The sequence below is a fragment of the Amphiura filiformis genome, chromosome 3 (genome assembly GCF_039555335.1).
Source record: "Amphiura filiformis chromosome 3, Afil_fr2py, whole genome shotgun sequence".
Taxonomy (NCBI): Eukaryota; Metazoa; Echinodermata; class Ophiuroidea; order Amphilepidida; family Amphiuridae; genus Amphiura; species Amphiura filiformis.
This window is the reverse complement of record NC_092630.1, coordinates 31,901,051-31,914,062: the sequence shown is the minus strand read 5'-3', so window position 1 is coordinate 31,914,062 and position 13,012 is coordinate 31,901,051. Positions and strand designations below refer to the sequence as shown.

The window sequence follows — 13,012 nt, the reverse complement described above, 5'->3', positions numbered from 1 at the left end:
TACCAAATTTGTTGGGGGTTTATAAAAAATTCAAAAATCCACCGGACTCCCTAGTCTAGATACTTCACTTGACCCAAATATATAATAATTTGTTTTTGTGATGAGATAATTGGCATTAATCGCACATGCAATTTTAGATCATGCATTTTAATAGTACAACATGTAGTTCCAAATAGAAAAGCTGCTCTATCATGAAGCAATTTGATTGGCAGCCAGTGAAGCTCGATGAGGATTGGTGTATAAATATGCTCATACTTTCTTTTTTTGATGATAAAACGGGCTGCACGATTTTGAATTTGTTGGAGACGTTTGAGTTGATCAGCAGTGATACCTGCCAAGTTGGAATTGCAGAAATCGAGCTGCAAAAGAATTATTGAATTAACCAGACAAGATGTTGCTTTATCGAACATAGAATGCAGTCAATACATCACAAAGATAAAAATGAGGAACGACATATATCGCTGAGATTATGTTCAGACATAGACAAAGTTTTGATCTAATCGAACACCGAGGTATTTTACAGATTTTTGAAAGGTAATATCAGAGTCCAAAATTTGTAAGTATTATCTTCAATCAGGCTAACACGAGAAGCTGTACCAGCGGTGATAACCTCCGTCTTATCTGTGTTGAGCATGAGCTTATTAGCCTTATTACTATCTATCCAACACAAAACATCATTAATTACACTCTTGAATGGACATCTTAGTTGACTCAAAGTCCTAAGCGCCACCTATAGTGTGTGATGGGAGCCTGCCTACCTTAGCAATCCAAGAGAGTGCCAAATATGGATCAGGAGTATTACAATGTACATAATAATACCCTGCTATGACAATAGCTGCACTAGGTTAATCGTATAATCTCCTTTATGTGGTTAGCATGGCTGGGCCAGGAAATCCACAAGGTCAGCCAATGTATGTACATGTATTCGGTACATGTGCCATATCATTTACAATGGGTGATAAATTTCTGGTTTGTTTTATTTCAAAACGCAACAGTCGATATTCTAAAGCTTGGTCCAAATCCAAGAGAAGAACCAACTCTAGTAATTTATGTGGTTTCAAATTATATCGGCCGTTGCCTTTTTGATAGAAATGGTGTTTGTTGATGTGCACAGTTTCCCATTAGATCATAACATGCTGTTGTACATCCAAGGTCAAAGGTCTTTTAATCCATATTTGGCATTCTTCTGGGACTGCTTAGCCTAAGGCATGCCACATTAAGTTATTTCGGTATCATCAGCATAGAGCAGTTGTGCTGGACGATGACGTCAGAAAGCGGTTGAGAATATCATGTAAATAAAACTGGATCAAGTACAGAGCCTTGAGGTGATGTTATTATGTTTACATTGTAAAAAATTGCTATACAAGCTGAAATTTGTGTAGCAGGTTGTCCAAAATGGGGAGCATTTTGTTGCTACACCAGGTAAATCGAACGCCGCCTCTCATGAGAATTAAATATTTTGCCTATATCATGACTGGATCTGGAAACTGTCACTGTACTCCCGATTAAGTAGGTTACTGCATCACCATGGCCCAAAAAGTGTCACTTTTAAAACCGGACATTCGTCCAATCAAATGCTTGCAACTATGTACTTCTTGATGTCACACTAGGTTCAAATGGGTGTCATAATGTGCAGGATTAAAAAAATAAATATGGTTTAGGGCTCATATTGAAATTCCCTTACACAGGAAGGTGTGCGCCATCCTGCAGCTTTCCTTTTTTTGTTAAAATCCTGTGTGATTATAACACTGCAATTAGCCACTTAAATTAGGAGCGCTTGCCTGGGTTGTGTGATGAGCCGATTAGTTCAATTAGTTCAACAATCAATAAAATTGCCAGTCTTTGATAAACTTTTATTATAATCCTTGTCACCAGACCACTTGAAAAGGCAGGGTGTATCATTGATGCATATACTCCATCCGTTTTATGACCGAGCTTTCCTGAGGCGCGCGCTTAGCGAGGGGAATCCTGCCTTCTTTCTGTGTGAAAGCGTGGTAGGGTATTTCAATATGAGCCCTTAGATTTAAAATTGGGATTTTTTTTGGTGCAGTATGTTAACCCAGAGGATGATTTAAGCACTTCCCACCACGCCACTGGGATTTGAAAAGTAAAGTGGCAGTTGAAACTCTAGTGATAACACGTTTGCAGTGCATGATGGGGCTTCCTTAAATTATCCTCTGATGTTAAGGGCTGGGGTATGAACGTTTGGACAGTATTTATTTTGGGACAATAGAGCACATCAGACATATCGAATTGCATTCTGAATATGAAAAATGTCATTCTGATATCAAATAATTTTGATTTTTTGAAATTCGCAATTTAATACACATTTTATGGCAAATCATTAAAATTTATATTTTGATATTTAACAGTACTTGAAGTAAACTTTATAAATCTGATGATTTATACTTAAAGTGTATGTAGGTGGGATGAAAAGCCGACGATCAATTGAAAATTTTGACCTTTTGTATTGAAGATATGGATTTTTTTCCCAAAACACCAAAAAAATTAGGTCTTGTTGGGGAAAAAATCCATATCTTCAATATGAAAGGTCAAAATTTTCAATTGACCGTCGGCCTTTCCTCCCTGCTACATACACTTTAAAGGGACCATTGAAAGAAAAACATATTTGGTATCAAAATAAAGCTAATAACATATAGAATCCATTTCTAAAATGATAAACGCAATTTTCCTTTATTTTACCCCCCAAATCAGCAAATAAAGACAAAGCGCCCAATGTCGCGTCGTTCCGCCCAATTCATATGTGCAGAGACACGTGGCAACCCCTGTGACGTCAAAGTGGTTATCCTTCCCGCTGCATGGCAACACTACATAGTCCAGACTTGGTCCTAAACCAACGCATGAACGTGTTTACAGCAATGAACTTTTATGTGCCTTTTAGGCCTAACAAGTATATTAAAAAGGATATTATAATATAAATTACAATATAAATTCTAGCTAGGCCTGCAGTGCAAAATTGGCCAACAACGGGGAAACATTTATAAGTAGGCCTAAGTTAGGCCTAGGCCTTCATATTGACAAAATCAAAGCTGTCAGTGCTAGCTGCTCGGCGTTTGCAAAAGAGTATCATTTGTTTTGACTGAGGCATTCTGATATAGCAACTCTTTACTTATATTTCCTCGGAAATATCTGGTGAGAATAGGAAAGAGAAGGCAATGATGTTTCGGGTTAGCCCATGACATGCGACTTAATTTCTTTAGGCCTAATTAGCCAAAGATGGTTTATCTCGATCCCGCAGGTTTTCTTCGGGATTTCCAGTTTCCTCCTGCTTCTCAAAAATCGGTAATTAGTTGTTTGGTTATCAAAAACTTCCTTCACCCAATGAAATTTGGGGAGCTGAAAATTTATTTTTATTCATTTTTAAAAGCCTATGAAAAATGAGAAACAACTTTGAAGATAAAGAACCACGAGAGGAACATATAAAGGCCACTCCAAACAATCATATGAACAATATTTACTGTCAGCCTTTAGTTTACGTTATGGAAATGCTTATAGGCCTAATCCAATCTCAACTCCCACTGATAGGCCTACTTGAAAGTGCAAAGTGTCCGAGCGTTTTATCAAAGGTAGGCCTACAGTTACAAAGTTTATGTTGATTGGGTAAATCTTGTAAAATACAGCGCGCCTGACTGGATATTTCGTCTGCCGTTCAGCTACTGCCCCAGTGCCAACAGCTCAAATAATATTGGCAAGTCTCCCGTATAACACATTGTAGGCCTATAGGGGAATAAATTTGCAAAATAAAAGGGCCTAGGCCTACTTTGCATTGTTTGGGGTATGAAAATAAGCACTTTTGAAAGTTAACTTATGGAAGAAAAAACTTTTTTATACCAATTGTCAGGTTTTGGAAACAATAATCATCTCTTGAATATTTTTTAATGTAGGTCCTACGGAAAAAATACATAGGCCTAGGCCTGTAATAATAATACCCGTGGGAGATGCTCACGCCGGCACATCATCTGCCGCATTTATGTGTGGCGACAAATCTGGGCGATATTCCCCTCAACATCATCGTCACTATAGGCCTTTAGGCATACTCATAATTAGTTTTATGGTTTTATATATGCCATGTAGGGCCTACATATAAGTCATCGGAATCATGGTCATGTTGACCGGGGGTTGAATTTATGAAGTAAAGTAAATGAAGTAAGTAAAATAGGAAGCTGCATGCTTGATGATGATAAAAAAAACAATTGATCGTCCCCCGCTTTCTTTCGCATGACATTGCCACTGAGTTAGTCTGAAATGTTTAATGCTATTTTCTTTATTATAAGGGAAACTTTTTTTTTTTAAATGTTTCAAAAGCTAATAATATTGTCAATAGCTTAGATTTGCTTCTGTCCAATAAACATTTCAATTTAGAGGCTTTGTTTTAATCATCCTCTCAGAGAACCATCAAATAACAAGAGCCTCGATCCTATCATCCTCCTCCACAAATTACACAACTAGTAATAATGTCCGGGAATAATACATAGGCCTAAATGATCCATTTGCATTGTAAAAAATAACTAAGGCCGTGTAAAATTAATATTTTGGTTCTCGTCCCTCCTCCTCAATTTCTGGGATTTGTCAGATTTTTTTTTTTTTTAGATTTTTCAATTTTTTAGACTTTGGAATGATTTATGAAATCTTCATACATATAAATAAGTTTATTAGAGAACAAGCATCACTTCCAAGTCTTTTGTGGTACTCTAGGGGTTTATCCTCAGAATCTCACATTTGAAAAAAAAAAAGGGCCTCATCGTTCCTCGAGCACTGTTGGAGAAGACCGAAAACTACTGACAATGCTAATTTTACATTGAAAAAAAAAAAAAAAAAAAAAAACACCTCCCTCCTCATCGATTCATGAAAATCCTCTGGGCGAGAACCAAAACATTAATTTTATACGGCCTAATAAATGATAAATAAAAAGGCCCTCCACTTCCTCTTTTTGATAACATGTGGACAATCAACTGGAATTTTGTTTTTACTTGACCTTTAAATAATTATAAGTGGTTGTATTACCATGATTATTGCATCTGATATTCAGATCGCGATCGCCGTTGTCAAAATATCCCGGCAAAAATGTCAACGCAACACAAAACGCGTAACCACAATGACGTCATCAGGAAAGCGCCCAATTTCTACTTTTGATAAATGACGCGCGATGTAGCGTCGGAAGGGGGTAAATCGAGTACGTTGTTTTCATTGTATTTTTATTTCTAAAATAGTTAGTTCTTCAATTGTTTTAGATATTGATTCTATATTTTATGGGCTTTATTTTGATACCAAATCATATTTTCTTTCAATGGTCCCTTTAAGAATATATCATTAGATTTAAATAATTTACTTGAGGACTGTTATATATCAAAAATTTGAAAAATATCAAATTTTTATAATTTGTCATAAAATTTGTATTATATTGTGATTTTAAAAAATGAAAATTATTTGATATCAGAAAGACATGTTTCAGATTCAGAATGCAATTCGATAGGTCTGAGGTGCTCTCATGTCCCACAAAAATACTGTCGAAACGCAATAAACGCTCATTTTGGATCCCTTAACCCATGTAATATTGGGGATTATCCACATTCTCTTTTTTTCATACATAAACTTCAAGACACATTTACACCAGTACCCACCAATCTCCTGTACCAACCTACCTATTAATGTGTTGATATGTTTGATTTTTTCTGCAGATGCCTGTGGTGCTTTAACTGATAATCCCTGTACTAATGGAGGAACATGTATTAATGATGACACTCAGCCAGAAGGCTACAGGTGTGAATGTGCACCAGGATTCTATGGGCAGCTATGTACACATAGTAAGATATTAACTTGATACATTCTTTCTGTAACAATTAATAAATGGAGTGAAATAAAATATTAATAAAAATATCTTGGTAGAATAAACCATCAAAATGGACATTTTAGTCTCGGTAGAAGTCCCATATTTTCTCATTGACCCTGAGAAATATTAGATTGAGAGCTGTTGGAGTGGATTTTGTGAGTAAAGTGTGTCTAAGTGGGATAACTAATAGAGGCCGTCAGCGTGACGTCATATGCCGCCATCTTGTGGGTACATGCTGCGACGGTCGTTCAATCTCCATGCGTGAACAGCAAAATCACCGCATCGACGCGTGATAACAGCTGCGTGGCAAGCTGCGCCCTGCACGTAGTGTCTGATACATAAACACGCAGATCGTTTGTACCCACAAGGTGGCGAAAAGCTGACGGCCTCTATTTATCATGAGGTCTTAAAACTTTTTGGCTCCTATATATCAAAAGTAATTGAAATACCAGCATGTACATGTAACTCCAGAAGTGGGGATTGTTGATTAAGGGGGTACTACACCCGTGTGGTAAAATTGTGACTATTTTTGCATTTTTCTCAAAAAATAATAATACACTGGTAACAAAAGTTATGTATATTATAGGGGCAAGGAATCCAATTACTACACTGAAATTTCAGTGACTCAAGACAAGCGGTTCAGTATATATGATAGGAAACGAGGTACATCCTAGCGGTACCTTATTTCTGATCATAAATAACAAACCACTTGTCTTGGGTCACTGAAATTCCAGTGTAGTAATTGGATTCCTTGCCCCAATAATATACATAACTTTTGTTACCAGTGTGTTATTAGTTTTTGAGAAAATGCAAAAATAGTCACAATTTATCGAGGGGTGTAGTACCCCTTAAGACCATTCAACCAAGGTTATACTTGTTGTGAAAAAACATGTAGATTATGAATTTATAAACATTAACAGTCCTCAGTAAACTTTATGAACCTAATGATATGTATTTAAAGTGTATGTAGCTGGGAGGAAAAGCTGACCATCATGAACATTTTTTTGGAAACTTAGTCTTTTGGGAAACTCCATGTAGATCTATGTCAAAATTTTCATATGATGATCAGCTTTTCATCCCAGCTACATACACTTTAAGTACATAGCATTAGATTGATTAAGTCTTCCTAGTTTTATTTTGAGGACTGTTAAATGTCAAAATGTAAATTTGTAATAATTTGTCTTAAAATTATATATCAAAAAATCAACATTAGTTGATATCAGAAGGACATTCCTGGTATTCAGATGCAATTTGGTGTGTCTGATGTGCTCTCAGGTACCCACAAAAATACTGATATAAAATTGATCGATTGAGCCCATATTTATTGTTGAGCTATGAGTTTTAAAATATTGGACGAGACGAGATGTAGTCGAGTCCAATATTTTAAAACTCATAGCGAGACTAATAAATATTGGGCGTAAAGCATCCAATTTTATCATTATTACGTTTTGGATCTAATATTTTCACCACTTGGATTCATCAAAACATAATAATGTGCAAAGGTGGATGACAGTGCCCTTAAACATGTTTTAAACATTGAGATTATCTTTTAAATATTTCATTGCATTATTTTGTAGCAAATGAAGGATGTACCAATGTTGAGTGCCAAAATGGAGGGGTGTGTTATGAATTTGATGACTTCTTCATCTGCATATGCACACCTGGGTATAGTGGTGAATACTGTGAAATAGGTAAGATAATATATTCTGTTAGATCAGAATTTCACTGCAGTTCAACATCTTTTAACCAGCTATGATGGGACCAAGCATTGTCTGGATAAATAAAAATCTGGAAAAGTGAATTATGTGCTAAAAGTGAGACAACAAAAAATGTCTCAATATGGGGTAATAACGCTGAAAGATGGTACGGTATTTGAGTGCTGTATGCAACATAGATGTTCTTCTAAGTACTTCAAGACATGCAATTAGAGTGTCAAACAGTCAAAGCATTCAAAATATATTTTCCTATGATTGTTAAGATCACACAACCTGATAACAGATGGATTTGTATGAAAGAGGTCCGGATAAGAGAGGTTGAACTGTAAGCTGTTGCAATCACTTTGTATCGCTGGTTCATTGTTTTCAAAACAGTGTTGTCTGTTAGGGAATGTTTGTAAACATTTAAGTTCAGAATTACATGTACTGTTTGTGTCAGTATACATTACAATGTACAACATTTTTCATTACAGCACCTGTTTTATGTTGCCCATTTTCATTTTACCAGAGAGTTATTTGTGTTAGATCAGTAGGACTTATGCAGTATCATACATGTACAGTGGCAAATATAATGTATGTGTGCATAAAAAGGGGAGTTCAGATAGATTTAAGTCCATAGCACTGTATACTAATTTGGTGGAATATGTTATTATTTGAAGAGTTCAGATATAAAAACTGTTATATATCCATTATTCTTGATTTGAGATATAGGCAAATATAACTTATATCGTCAGCCTGCTACGCTAATTGCTCAAGTCATTTTTACATGTTTCTCATTTGCAATTTTGATTTTCTGAATAAAACAATGTAAACCCATTATTAATCAAATTTCCAGCCGCATTTTTTATTAACTTTATATTAACAGCTCTTTTGATGTATTCCACAACTTTATGAAGAATGCGGCTGGAAATTTGATTAATTATGGGTTTATTACTAAAAAAAAAATCAAAATTACAAATGAGAAACATGTAAAAATGACTTAGGCAATTAGCGTAGCAGGCTGACGATATGCTGTTTTTGATCATAGTTTCAAATAATTACATACATTGGATTTTTAAAGTAGGCTGTCAATTAAAAGTTAGCATCAGAATCATATGTTGGTGCCTTAACACAAATTCCATTAAGATTCGCCTAATGCCGCTATAAGCTGCCTTGACATAACTGGAATTTTAGGCAAAATCTAAAAGTGCCCTCCCTTTAAAATCCCACCAGCAAATAAGGACACATACCCTTAATTCTTGTTGGCATTTTCAGAGGTGGGAGCTCTCTATTTGTACATGAAATTTACCCCAAGGCAAGGGAACCCATGAGTGCCATTAGGCAAACCTTTACGGTAGTTTAAAAATGGCGTTTATCAGTTTTTACATCTGAACACTTCATTTGTTACAGAAATACATGCACGGTGCGCACTCTCATCTGTGTAACAAAGATCACTTTCAGTTTTCATTTTTGTCAGTTTGTGTTTTGGTGTAACATTGTTTGTATGGTAGCACTGTGATGTATAAATAGTGACAATTTGTTTCAGAAATCAATGAATGTGCTTCTAGTCCATGTAAAAATGGAGGTACATGCAATGATGAGTTATTCATGTATAGCTGCACCTGTGCACCGGCATGGAAGGGTAGAAACTGTCAGATCTGTGAGTAAAGTCACAATAACATGACCATTATGAAGTGTCCACCAACATATAGTGGACCTTCATTATCATAATAACATGACCAATATGAAGTGTCCACCAACATAATTATAGTGGATCTTCATTATCATAATAACATGACCATTATGAAGTGTCCACCAACATAGTGGACCTTCATTATCATAATAACATGACCATTAGGGAGTGTCCACCAACAAAGTGGACCTTCATTATCATAATAACATGACCATTATGAAGTGTCCACCAACATAGTGGACCTTCATTATCATAATAACATGACCATTATGAAGTGTCCACCAACACAGTGGACCTTCATTATCATAATAACATGACCATTATGAAGTGTCCACCAACATAGTGGACCTTCATTATCATAATAACATGACCATTATGAAGTGTCCACCAACATAGTGGACCTTCATTATCATAATAACATGACCAATATGAAGTGTCCACCAACATATTGGACCTTCTTTATCATAATAACATGACCAATATGAAGTGTCCACCAACATAGTGGACCTTCATTATCATAATAACATGACCAATATGAAGTGTCCACCAACATAGTGGACCTTCGTTATCATAATAACATGACCATTATGCCAATAACAGGTAGAGCACTTTTAACAATAGACATGTAATCACAAAACTAACAAGTATATGATAGTGAAAACAATCTTTTATATGACATACTTAACATTAACAAGGAGTTTATACCACATAACTAGAGCTTGTATTCATTATTCTCATTTTGAGGAAAATTTACGCAAAAGGTTGTTATGTGTTAAGTATTTTGCCTTTTCTGCCAATACATATAAATTTTAATCTTTCCCCAGAGTAGGCCAGTGCACATAAACGTTGAAAAAACAAACAAACAAAAAACAGTGCATCCGGCCGGATTCGAACCGGCGACCTTCGCATTACTAGCACGACGCTCTAACCAACTGAGCTATAAGAGGCACGTTGGAGAAGAGCGGAAGATATAAATCAATAGGTATTAGGGCTCATATTGAAATACCCTACCACGTATTCACACAGACAGAAGGCAGAATTCCCCTCGCTAAGCGCGCGCCTCAGGAAAGCTCGGTCATAAAACGGATGGATTATATGCATCAGTGATACACCCTGCCCAGGATTTTAACAAAAGAAGACTAGCACAGGAAAGCTGCAGGATAGCGCACACCTTCCTGTGTAAGGGAATTTCAATATGAGCCCTTAGGTTCGAATGGGGAAAGATTCAAATTTGTTCATCCTATTAACCCAGAGAACTAAGTATAATAATTTTCATACGTATGTGACTTTGTGTATTTGTTATAAATATGCAGTTCTGATGCCTTCTGCTAGGAATGTGATGAACACCATTCAAACCTAATACCTGTAGATTTATATCTTCCGCTCTTCTCTATAGCTCAGTTGGTTAGAGCGTCGTGCTAGTAATACGAAGGTCACCGGTTCGAATCCGGCCAGATGCACTGGGGTTTCAACGTTTATGTGCACTGGCCTACTCTGGGAAAAGATTAAAATTTGTTCATATACATTATTTGAAACAAACATTTTCATGCCCATCCTGTCAAGTGATCATTCAGTTTACCTTACTGTCTAGTTTTTGCCACAACACACAATGTAATTGACAGCAGATCTGGTGTATAGCACTACAAAAGAAGATGGTTCTTTGAATTTCAACTATCAATTTTAATACCATTTCCAACAATACCAATTTTTTTTTTTCATTTATTAATAAGTATTACCATATCAGTTTGAGTTCCTTTGTGTGTATATCAGAAAGGACTTTGCACATAATCAGGACTATACCTTAACAACTGCCTGCAGTAACTTTGCTGCAAAGTTCAATCATGATCTTCAGCTGAGTGCAAATACTGGGTTCATAATCCTTGTTTTGTAGTCAGGTAACTTTGTACAATTTGTCTGACAAACTATACTATTCAGCAAGATCTCTTCACACTCTGCCAATTTGGCACTGTTTACAGCGTAACAAGGAAGTGGTGTTCTGATTGGTTAATTGAATCACATCATTGCGTAACCCAGGTGTGACTATTCCTTTTTATGTGATAATCAGGCAGGCAGGCAGTGCAAAAGAATCTTGGCGAATAATATAATATAAGGTACAGTCCTGCACATGACGATACATTAACTTGATAGAGAGGCATGAAGTAACATTCCCCTACATATACTCATAAGCATATACTCATTTTATAATAAAAAATATCACTATTTACACCGTGTTAATATTTGCATTAGTTTTCATTATTAACTCTACTCACAATATTTACTAGATATGTTTTCGGCCCCTAAATTGCTCACACATAATGTTTGTAAGATCATGTTTTCTGGTGATGGGATGATTGCTTTTTAAAAACATTTTTATGCATATGGTCAACATCAAAATGTTGCAGCAACTGCAAGGTAAACATTATGTGTGTATACATTTCACACAACAGACATATTTCTCATTTGAAAAATTTAGAAGACACTGCCTCTGTTTTTGTTTGTTTGTTTGTTTGTTTTTGGATTACTCTTTGTGAAAAAATACAGACTTTTCCAGATTTTTAGAAATTTGATTCAATAAGCATCAACTTATGTTTTGCAATAAATACAGCCTAGTAATGTCTGCTTGAAATAGAAACACTTAATTGTAAAAGCTGGCAAGAGAATTTAGATTTTAATCTTATTTACCACACCTCAAAGTTTGGTATCCATAGCACCTTCCTTGTGGGCTAAAATTTCAAAAACTGGCAAAATGTAGGGAATTTTCAAAAAATAAAAAAACATAAGAATGACACATAATGTTATGTTATGATTTATGAAACAAAACTTTTTTGTCTGTGTGTAAAAGATCCATGTGTGGAAATTCAGTTTGATTTGTATGACACTTAAAAGAATATTCAACGAACTGGAACTACCACAAAGGGTTTTTAGTTGTTTCTAAGAGTAGTTTTAAACATATTTTAATTTAAATGCTTTTTTCCTCAGTTGATGACCCCTGTCTTGCCGGTGAGCCCTGTGAGAATGGAGCTACCTGTGTATCTGAGCCTGGCTTTCTCAATTTCACATGTGAATGTACAGCTGGATATGAAGGGGATTTATGTCAAACAGGTTGGTGGTAAAACAATGGACCACTCCAGTTGAAATCCATACACCCCTATGGAAGATGTGACCTCAATCTACCACATAGGGAGTGTAAATTTCAATTGGGGTCACCTGAATGTGTGTCTTTATTTGAAATCTTTTGAAAGAAATGAATAGGGGGTGTGTGAATTTCAACTGGAATAGCTCAATGGAGGCTATAGTAAGAATTCCAATTGAATGAACGCAGCTTTTAACAGCTGCACTCATCCAACCGCGATCGTATATATTGCGTATTTCAAACTACAATGCGAACACACGACCTTGGATACAATGCTATCCAATCACGAAAAGTGCGTTAGCATGGTTGGATTCACAGTTGCACACGCTGGCGTGACATCGCGCGCAGTGTACGCAAAAAAATTCGCTGCTATTGAAAGCTGCGCTCATTCAATTGGAATTCTACTATAGGAGTTGACATGTGTACTTTTTTTCACCTCAAGTTTGGCAGTGATTTCGCTGATGGTATAATCAAAGACCGACTTAAAAAGGCCAGTTTGAGTCTGATGTCAGGGCAAAGGAGTAGCGTGATTGGTTGCTGACCTGTGCAGTACGGCATTTTCGATCTAGTTGACAGGACCGTCATATGTAAACTAGTCTTTTTAATTCAGTCTTGAATTATAGTATCAAATTGAGGACAAT

At 35.9% G+C, this 13,012-nt stretch overlaps 1 non-coding gene across 1 annotated transcript; it reads right to left on the bottom strand.

Annotated features, from left to right (window-relative positions):
- Positions 1-10,111: 10,111 nt before the first annotated feature.
- On the bottom strand, positions 10,112-10,186 carry Trnat-agu (transfer RNA threonine (anticodon AGU)). The gene has a single exon. It is a non-coding gene; the product is annotated as a tRNA-Thr (tRNA).
- Positions 10,187-13,012: the final 2,826 nt, after the last annotated feature.